Source organism: Montipora foliosa, chromosome 13, assembly GCF_036669935.1.
Source record: "Montipora foliosa isolate CH-2021 chromosome 13, ASM3666993v2, whole genome shotgun sequence".
NCBI classification, from domain to species: Eukaryota; Metazoa; Cnidaria; class Anthozoa; order Scleractinia; family Acroporidae; genus Montipora; species Montipora foliosa.
In genome coordinates this window covers 16,184,292-16,194,291 of record NC_090881.1, presented here as the reverse complement: position 1 = coordinate 16,194,291, position 10,000 = coordinate 16,184,292, and positions in this window count along the sequence as shown.

Below are 10,000 nucleotides of genomic sequence, written 5' to 3'. Positions count from 1 at the left end.
TAAATGATTAACACAATATTCGGCTCCAATGGATAAGCTGTGAAAATTACCACAATAGGTTTGTGCACATTGCGTACCTATGTATCACGTGTTGTTTACCGTTGAAAGTCGTGGTGTGAAGGCGAAGTTATTCGGCGAACAGAAAGACGAACACGCGATGCAAGAAAAGAAAATTGCAACAACGATAAAAGCGGATGCAGGCTTGGGAAGAAAGACAAAGAAGAGAAAATTTGCGAGATGTCATGCAAAAGCAAGAACAACCATCGAAGAATAGCGTGCATCGCACCATATTGACGCCCTCTGCTGTCCAACATTCGACAGCGCGAGTTACCAACTGTACGTACAAAGGAAAAAGTTACTTAGATAGACTCACAATCCCTCGGAAATTGGGCGCTCAAAGACTTGACAAAGACTGAGATCCATAACTGATCTGGAAGACAAATTTGTTATGGATCTTAAATCTAAGGTCTTATATTGAGGAAGATAAGATTCTTATTCTCGGAACGAAACTGATGTGAAATCAAGAAAAGTAAAATCTTAAAATGAGAGAAATTCTGGCTTTTTCCTTATTTTCAACAAAGTCTTCCTTTGAGACATTTGTGCTAAAATTAAGAAAAATTCTGAAATTAAAAACTTAAAATTAAGAAACATAATTTTGTCCTTGTCAGGTTTTAGAGTAATTAGATGACTGCTCTGATCTACTTCTTTAAGGGAATTTAGTGGCGTACTCGCAACCGCATGACATAAGTCTCACTGGATCTGTCCCGTTTTTGCAAAGAACAAGTAATAGTTGACGTTACAGCTTATACCGTGGCGACAAGTTTTTCAATTCCGAGACCTTTTTCAAAAAGCTCTCTGTGACTGGGATGAATGTTTCGTCGAAAAAATGATAATTTGGGTGCGTTTTTGTTAATTATTCGTAAGATGAGGATAAAATAATCCAGTGGGCATGTAATTAAGTTAAGTATGTTAGATTTCGAGCGAATAAAAGCGAATATTTAGAGGGATAACAAAATTCTGTGCGATAATAGTAGCACGACGAGGAACGCGAATGCACGGACGAGAAGAAAATAATCTTACCTTTGCAGCGATTTCAAGGCTTGGGATTCCATCCAATGAACCAAAATCCTTTTCTTTATCCTTTCCGATGTATTTAGTGTTATGTTTTGGCTTAAAACTTATATAAAGCCGCTCCACAACCGAAACAAAATTTCGTATTCGCGGGCTTCAAATAACCTAAAGTGAAATGCGCTTTATGTAGGCATCATAAAAGCTACAAAGGCAATCTTTTTCAGGAAAACTGGGGCCAGATCTCCCCAGTGAACATGGCCATCCGTCAAACTGACTTTGGACATTTCCTTACAATTACACGATTCAATATCCAGTCTTAATATGACAAGCGTATCGCAGCAGCAGGGTAAGGGGTAAAAGGGGGTAAGGGTTAAATGGTAAAGGGTAACGGGCAACGGGTCACGGGTAAAGAGTAAAGGGTGAAGGGTAAAGGGTAACGGGTAAAGGGTAACGGGTAACGGGTAAAGGGTAAAAGGTAATGGGTAAAGGGTTAGTATTTATCTTACAAAATTTAGCATTTTAATTTCTTTAATTTTCAACAACCTGACCCGTGATTTAATAATTACCACAAGCGATATTACCTTTTTGCTCTCATTCCGTCTTCGTCTTTCAAGGTCTTTGAAAGTTTTAACAAAACTCATATGTGGTTCAATTATACCCACAGGGAGGTGACAACAATTTTCTTACATTTACTACGACTCGATAATATAAAGAACAACGCAAGTTATGAAGTAAAGACAAGGCGGTTTTTGTTTGAATGTCACTCGGAAGTCATGAAGCAAATTAATGCATCGAATAATAAACGGCAGTTTTTATTGCACACTAGCGCGAAATTTCTGTAGGCAATCACCAAGCTGTACAAATCCAAGTCAATTCAAAATTCACTTTAGATACTTGAGTAAAACCTCTGTCCATCTCACTCGTCAAAAAAAGTTTGGCAAAGAACACAACAAAGTCTACAACACAACACAGATACAGTGGACCGGGCAGAAAACATTGCTTTCACTTCATCCCCTGTTCTCTCTGAAAAGTTTTCCTTACATAGAAAAATTAATTATGAGCACCAAATATTATTCGAGAAAAAATGTCATTTCGAACACGGGTTGCTGCTCAAAAGCCCCACCCCTCGCCCGAGTGGGGCTTGGTTCACTTAATAGGCTAACTTACTCACTTACCACAAGAATAAACAAAGGGTGTGTTCGATTGTGAAACTTGTGGGTGGGTTCGATTAGAAATCCGTTTTCAAACTCGCGATCTTTCTGATTTTCATTGGAACACAAATTTCTAAAACGGATTTATTTGCGGATTTTATTAATTAATTGCACGCATTCGCGAGATTTCAATAGCAAACCATTTTTGGATTTTGTGTTCAATTGCAATGCTGAAAGATCCGAGTTTTGAGTTTTACATGCAGATTTTCGTGGCGAACGCATCCACAAAGTACAAGCGAGACAAAATATCAGTTTGCCGTTTTTGCGCCATTCGTGGGATTTGGTCTGCTGTGCTCGCCTACATAGGGCACACTTGATACATATTGCTTCCACAAAAAGATAAATCATGAACACAACAATTTCTTGGACCATGCAATCGAGTTCTCGCCATTTCAACAGGGTGTAATAGGAATTAATGGCTGCTACAAGCACTTCAGCGAAAAGGTTGGTTCAAAATATTATCCATTACCCTTTTACCCTAGTTTATCCTTTACTCTTGGAAAAGTGCTGCCCGATTCGAAGTCTAAAGTAGATTGTACGTCGTGTAAGTTAAATAAAAAGGGAAATGTCAGTTTGAGGGATGGCCATAAGTGTTGACTGTGAACACGCCAAATAAAATGGCGGCCTTCTACGAATCCTACAAGAATGGCACAAGAGTGCATCAATTTGGGCGCTTGCGAAGAAAAAGAGATAAATTATTAAGTCAGTTAAGTCGTTCAGATACATGTAAGGTTCCGGATCGCACTACTTTAAGTCAAATTCAGTTTGAAGATCCTAATGGCCGTGAAAAACAGAAGCAGGTGTCGGGTGGTAGTTTTAATACAGCCAAATAAAGCATTTTGTCATTTTGAAAACTTATTTTTCAGCTGTCTTTTCGTTTTTTGTTCGTTTTCTTTAAAAGGCCACCATAAAATATAAATTACCTATAATCGTCAGGGCTAGTTTCTTTTGATAGTTTCATTACTGACTCGCTGAGACAAGCAGCATGACGCCCTGAGGTATTTAAATCCAAAATAGTGGTCTTTTAGTATCAGCCCACACTAATTCATACCGAAAAAAAGCCATTCCTTTTCAACGTTTCAAGTTTTGAAAATTTTTTGACACTAGTTTATAAGGATATTACACCACAGGTAGCCCAAGCTCACGATTCGAGTAGTTCTTTATGCGAACGTTCAGCGAGTGAAACGTGACATGTTTGCCGTCGACATCTACTATTGCATAACGACCGAGTGTGATTACGCGAAACGTGACTCTTGCCTTGCAGCATATGGAGGTGTTGTGTTACAATAGTTTGAAGTTTGTATGGGGAAAAACGGTAATCGGTATTTTAGCCTAAATTTTGTTATTTTTGCAATAAAAATGACTCACATCAATGTCTTGTTGTCTTTTCTATTATCATCTCGCTTCTCAGCTCGATCCGAAGCTTTTTAAGGGAGTTATCGCTTTTTGGTTTTCCCCTCCTAAGAAAGAGGAAAGGCTACACACTCGATTCGGGACTGACCCCCGCTCGGAGCGAATTAAAGCCACTGAAAGCATGCCAGCTGCCCCATTTCCTCCACAGAATCATAGTACAGGGTTAAGCACTCCATTTCAGGTAAACTCCAAGCCATATTCATCTCCACAGCGCACGCTACAAGGTTCTGAATCGAAGAAAGCTAGCCATCCAGACTGAGTGATGATGCTGTTGGGTCCTCGAGGCTGGAGCGGAATGCCGGACTAATAAATTGACCCTGACCAGGGCAAGGGAGCGCACAGTTTAAAACAAGCACTATATACATTGCTCCGCGGTCCCCTAGGGAGATTTCTGTCCAAGCCGCCGACGGAGAATTGCAACGACTCAAAAAAAGTGCTCTCGTTCGCAGCGGCAATCTCAATCTAATCGTTCGATTGCCGTGCTTTGAAGGATGTCTTCGAATTTTATATGGAAAACGTGGCAAGTAATATTCCCTGTGTAAAATTTAAAATCGCATTTCAGATATGTCGAGGAACCACAAGTTATATCGTGGTTTGTCCTCTTTTATTTGATTTGTAAATACTCGTGTACACGGTTTTTTAAAGTTCATTATATCAAGCATATCAGCGGATCAAAAAATACTTTTTGGTTAAATTGAGATTGCCGGTACGAACGACAGCATTTTTTTTAGAAAATTTTGTAAACACGTCTAGTCGTTGCTTTGATTGGCTTGTCACAACAATGCTCCGTCGGCGACTCGGACAAATTTGAACGAGCCATGACTGAAAGAACCATAAAGGTACTATTTGCGTTACTATTGCAAAAGCAGATTTTCCGGTCCTCAAGAGGCAAAATTCATGTCCTATTTCCAGTATTTTCCACCAGTCAAGAATTTGCGAGAAGTTCCTTTTATACCCAAAGGGAGCAAACGAATTCATAAGGCCAAATGAATGTCTTAGTCTTCAATATTAATAATGCTATGTTGTTGCTGGATGGACAGAGTTAGATGTCGGTGTGAATACAGCATTTAATACCCACAAATGGCAACGGAAAGGAACGGCAGCCGGATGGTTTTTTACGTTATAACAAAATTTGTTCCGGAAGCGAAATTATCAAAAAGTAACACTGACAAAATGTGGCCCAGGTCAAAACTGGAAAAAAATAGGTTAATAAAGGCTGTGTTTTCACTAGTGTTTAATATTTACTAGCTAAACATTCTCTCTACGCGTAAAGTTTGTTTTCACTGTGAAATTGAACCTGGAGTATAGTCCACTTCTCCCCTCAAGATAGCCATTGCAGTTTTCAAAACTGGTCGGGGACGAACCGTGTTGAACGATTTCTCTTGCATTCATTCTCGCTATATTTATGCAGAAGAGTCGAAATTACTGTCAGGGAATGCACATTAGGTCTGTTCAGAAAAGGAGGAGGCGATGAACTGTTGCTGATCATCACTGGACGAAAAAACGGATTTTCACATATAGCAAATGTGGAGCAAATGCATGGCAAATGCTACGTTTGTGCACGTTTGCTTAGATTTGCTGAAAAGAAAAGATCACATTGGCCACAGTTTTTCCACCCATGGCAACGCTCGTAAATGCCACATTTGTTTTAAATTTGCTGTTGTGAGTAAAAGTACGGATAACATGGTATTTTTTGTGACATTTCGAGGGGTAGTAAACATGATGTTAAAACTAAAATTTTGCAAGTACTTTTCCTGAAGTTGTAAATTTGATCAAACTATCATCATTGCACCTTTTTACAAGGTAAGTAAAAGCGAGCAAATATCAGTTTTTGTACCCGTTTACTCGGAGCAGCAAATGTGTTCAAATATGAATTTTTGCAGAAATTGCTCAGAATAGCAAATGTGGCCAAACTTGTAGTTTTGCGGGGTTTTGCTCAGGAAAGCAAAAGTGTTCAAGGATGTATTTTTGGAGAAATTTGCTCGGGATATTAAATGTAACCAAATGTACCACTTTTTTTCACATAATTGCTCTGCATACCAAATGCAGTCAAAGAACCAGGTTTTCATGCTTGTTTACGATAGGAAATTTGACTATTTGCTCGGGTAGCCTTGTGATCAAAAAATACAATTATGTTGTTGCTCACTATAGCAAATGTGATAACAATATCATTTTTGCTGAAAGTAGCAAATGTGAACAATATACTTGTATCTTTTGGTCAAGATAACAGATGTGATCCAAAACATTAGTTTTGCTTGTAATAGCAAAATGATTAAAATGTGATTTTACACCACTGTTCTTTAATTAGGCCAGAGGTGAATGCTTTTCCATCACTTTTTTTCTCAAATTAGCAAATGTAATCAAAGAATCTGTTCGGCATTTTCCTTGAGATGGAAGATGACATACCCTTGAATCTCTGTTGATTGAATACTGCAACAACCATTTCAACAATAAAATAAAGCAGGTTTAATTATCTAAACATATGCAATAAAATGTCTCATTCTCAATTTTGACTATTGATAATACAAGTGCACATTGAGATGGCAATTAAATAGCTCTGAAACTTAGATGGACATACAGTATTTGCAGTATATTCATGAAGCTATTTTATTGCCCTTTAGACAGTGCCTCCATACAATGGAACTCAAAGGTGAATTATTCCTTAGAAACTAATGCCGAAAATAATCCATTCTCATAATGTACCGGATATACAAATGTTACATGCAAAACAATGTAGGTAAGGTAAATAAGATGATAGAATTACTCAACGTTTTCCTTCAAATTCGTGGCCGAAACAGACACTGTACCCTGATGCAGAAATTAGTAACAACCTAATGCAATACAACTAGCAGCAAATTATTATTCATCTTAATAAATAATTGACTTGCGTGACAGTAAGTTCCTAATTATGATAGATATACAGGTATTTAAATCCTAAATTAATTTTAATTAGTTACATTGTTTAGTTCGGAGCACAATAATATAAGGTATATCAAAGGCCTCTGTCAATTATTATTCATCTCTTTAAATTGTTGAAATTATTTTGCCTTTCTATACATGTAGTACTTTGGCAATGTAGTCTGCAGAAGCGGTTTCCTTTTTCCCCAAATGCAATAGCTTTTGTTTTTGCCAACACAACAATTCATTTGGATGAATGCACATTTTGAATCCCAAAAGCACAACAAAATATCCCTCAGGGCAGTAAACTTGACAATGTTAAAGCCAACGGAGAAGTTAAGGCTGAGTTCAGATGCCAAACATTTGATTGGGAATTAATAAAAACTTAGGCTGACCTTAGAACAATATAATAACTGCCATATAATACGTCACAAGTATATGCACAGTATACTTCCATAAAAGAAAATTCAGTGTCTAAATCGAACCTGCCTGAAAGTTGAAATAGTAGCTAGGAGAATGACTCAGCCATTTAACATTGATTCATATGCTACATTGTATTTTCATGTAATTGATTTAAGTTATTAGGTTTGGTACCTGAACTGCGCCCAATACTATTATTAAACAACTTACGCTAATACCAACCACAAACTGTGGTGAACATTTCGTTAAGCATTGTTTGAAAGCAAGTTCCTATAGTAGTGTACTTGAATCTAAGTTCTCCAAACACGTTTATCTACAGAACCAGATGGAAAATGCTTCACAGTATCCTATAACAAATTAACTGCATGATTACACCTACTTTACAAGTGACACCGAACTGTATAAGGAGTGCCACCAGCCAGTTCAGATGGAAAATGCTAAAACTAGTATACTATCATCATTATCATCATCATCATCATCATCATCATCATCACTATGACAAATTAACTGCATGGCTAGACCTACTTTAAAAGTTACATCGAACTGTATGAGGTGCACCAACCGCCAGTTCAGATGGAAAATACTACAAATTAATATGCTATGACAAATTAACTGCATGGTTAGAGCTACTTTAAAAGTTACATCGAACTGTATGAGGTGCACCAACCGCCAGTTCAGATGGAAAATACTACAAATTAGTGTACTACAATATGACAAATTAACTGCATGGTTAGACCTACTTTAAAAGTTACATCGAACTGTATGTGGTGCGCCACCCGCCAGTTCAGATGGAAAATACTACAAATTAGTATACTATGACAAATTACCTGCATGGTTAGACGTACTTTAAAAATTACATCAAACTGTATGAGGCGTGCCACCCGCCAGTTCAGATGGACAAATTACCTGCATGGTTAGAGCTACTTTAAAAATTACATCGAACTGTATGAGGCGCGCCACCCGCCAGGTCAGATGGAAAATACTACAGATTTGTATACTATAACAAATTAACTGCATGTAATTGAGTGGTACTTATATTACACCCATCTTTCAATTATTGATGCCACGTGCAGATAGATGTACGTCTATTAGAAAGATATCAATTGAACTCATGTTACTGCTTATGTTTGATGTATTTAGTATTGAAAGATCACTGACAATTTTCTCAGACTTAAAGGATTGTGAAACCTTTCTTGATTTTAGTCAAAAATCATTGAGAACCGATTCCTATATTAGCACAGGTAATCACTGATTGTTGCCCTGAACATTTGACTCTGCCATAATTACCGTATGCCTGACAAAATTCCCTTGACCCCAGTTCATGTCAAAAGATTAATTTCATACAGTGTATCCAGAATAACAATGACACTACTCTACCCAAGTATTGACATAAAGACATTAATTTGCAATTGCATCACAATTCACAATCAGTGGACCGTCTGTTTCTTGCACCACAAGAAATTCCCTTCAGCACTGCAGCTTGTGGTTGAGATAGGCCCTGGAAAATATTCACACCAGTCAATCAATCAATCAATGCATAAGCTACATGTACATTTCAATGAATGATGTAACGCATCACTTTGCCATTCATAAGCAATCCTCCGGTGTAAGTGAAACTGAATAATGAAGCTAAAGGAATTGCAAACTTATCTGGAAGCCTGTGACAGCCTCCAAAACGTGTCCACCTTTCCAAATTGACCATTTTGTGCATGTAATAAAATCAATAATAGTTACTGAGCTTGAGTTTCTCATGATTTTTAAAATGGAATTAGTGTTTGATGGCTACAACTCAAAACAACTTTTGTATTTCATCTATAATTTGCTCTTTTTTCTTCGGTTCCTGGCCACAAAGCACTAAAAGCATGATGTTGTGAGTTTTACCATATCCAATTAAAGCAGTGGAGCAATCATACAGAAAACTGCTCATTAAAACAAAAGTTTTAATAAAAATTCTCCAGGATGTCCTTTTTGTGTTGTTACCATATGAGCTACATGTACAATAAGTACTTATCAAATAAATTTTAAGGTTTTATGGGGAGAAATTGAAAATATTGACAATATCAACTCTATCACAAAATGGTTGGTACAGTATATTTAGATAGCCAGCTCTCAACATGTACATGTATAGTAGCTGTATAATCTTCCATGAGAAATGCTACTAATGCATTGAGTACTTTACCATAGAATACCCAACAAGACAATTGGATCTTTTTGTAAAGGCTCACATACACTTGTACATGTACATGCAAACAAAATACACTGTACAAGTGACAAATAACATGTGAGAAGCTTTATATACCAATTGTCATAGGAAATAGTTACATGTATCCTTGCACAAGCAATGTGGTGTGCAGTAGCAAGGTTTAGTGGAATAAGACTGCATATCCAGTTATTATTTCACTGTCTTCCCTGTATTCTGATTCGTTACAATTATTTTTTTATGGCTTGGTATAAAAGGCTTTAGGTACTAAACATGTTACATTGTTTTGTCATGAGACACCAGTGAAGGTATACCATGTCCTAGGAAAAACAAGTGACAAGTACATTGTACACTGGAACAAGTGAGATACCTTTTTATATCATGTCATATGAAATAGTTACAGTATATCCTTGCACAAGCAATGTGGTGTGCGGTGGCAAGGTTTGGTGAATAGCTTGGTACAAAAGGCTTCAGATACTAAACATGTGACATTGTTTGGACATGAGACAACAGTGAAGGCATACGGTAACCATGTCAGGAAATTTGTATTCCACCAAACCTTGCCACTGCACACCACATCGCTTGTGAAAAGATATATGTAACTATAGCATACCCGGGCTACTAATGTGTTCTAGGAACAGAATTGTTTGAAGAACGAGGCATATAAAAATAAGTGGCAAATAAGGGGCCGGGTACAATAGACTTCAGCTGTCAAAGGGATGCAGAGATCCATATCATTCATACCCCTTTCCTTATCATTGGTATTGTTTTAAATGGCCTTAAATTA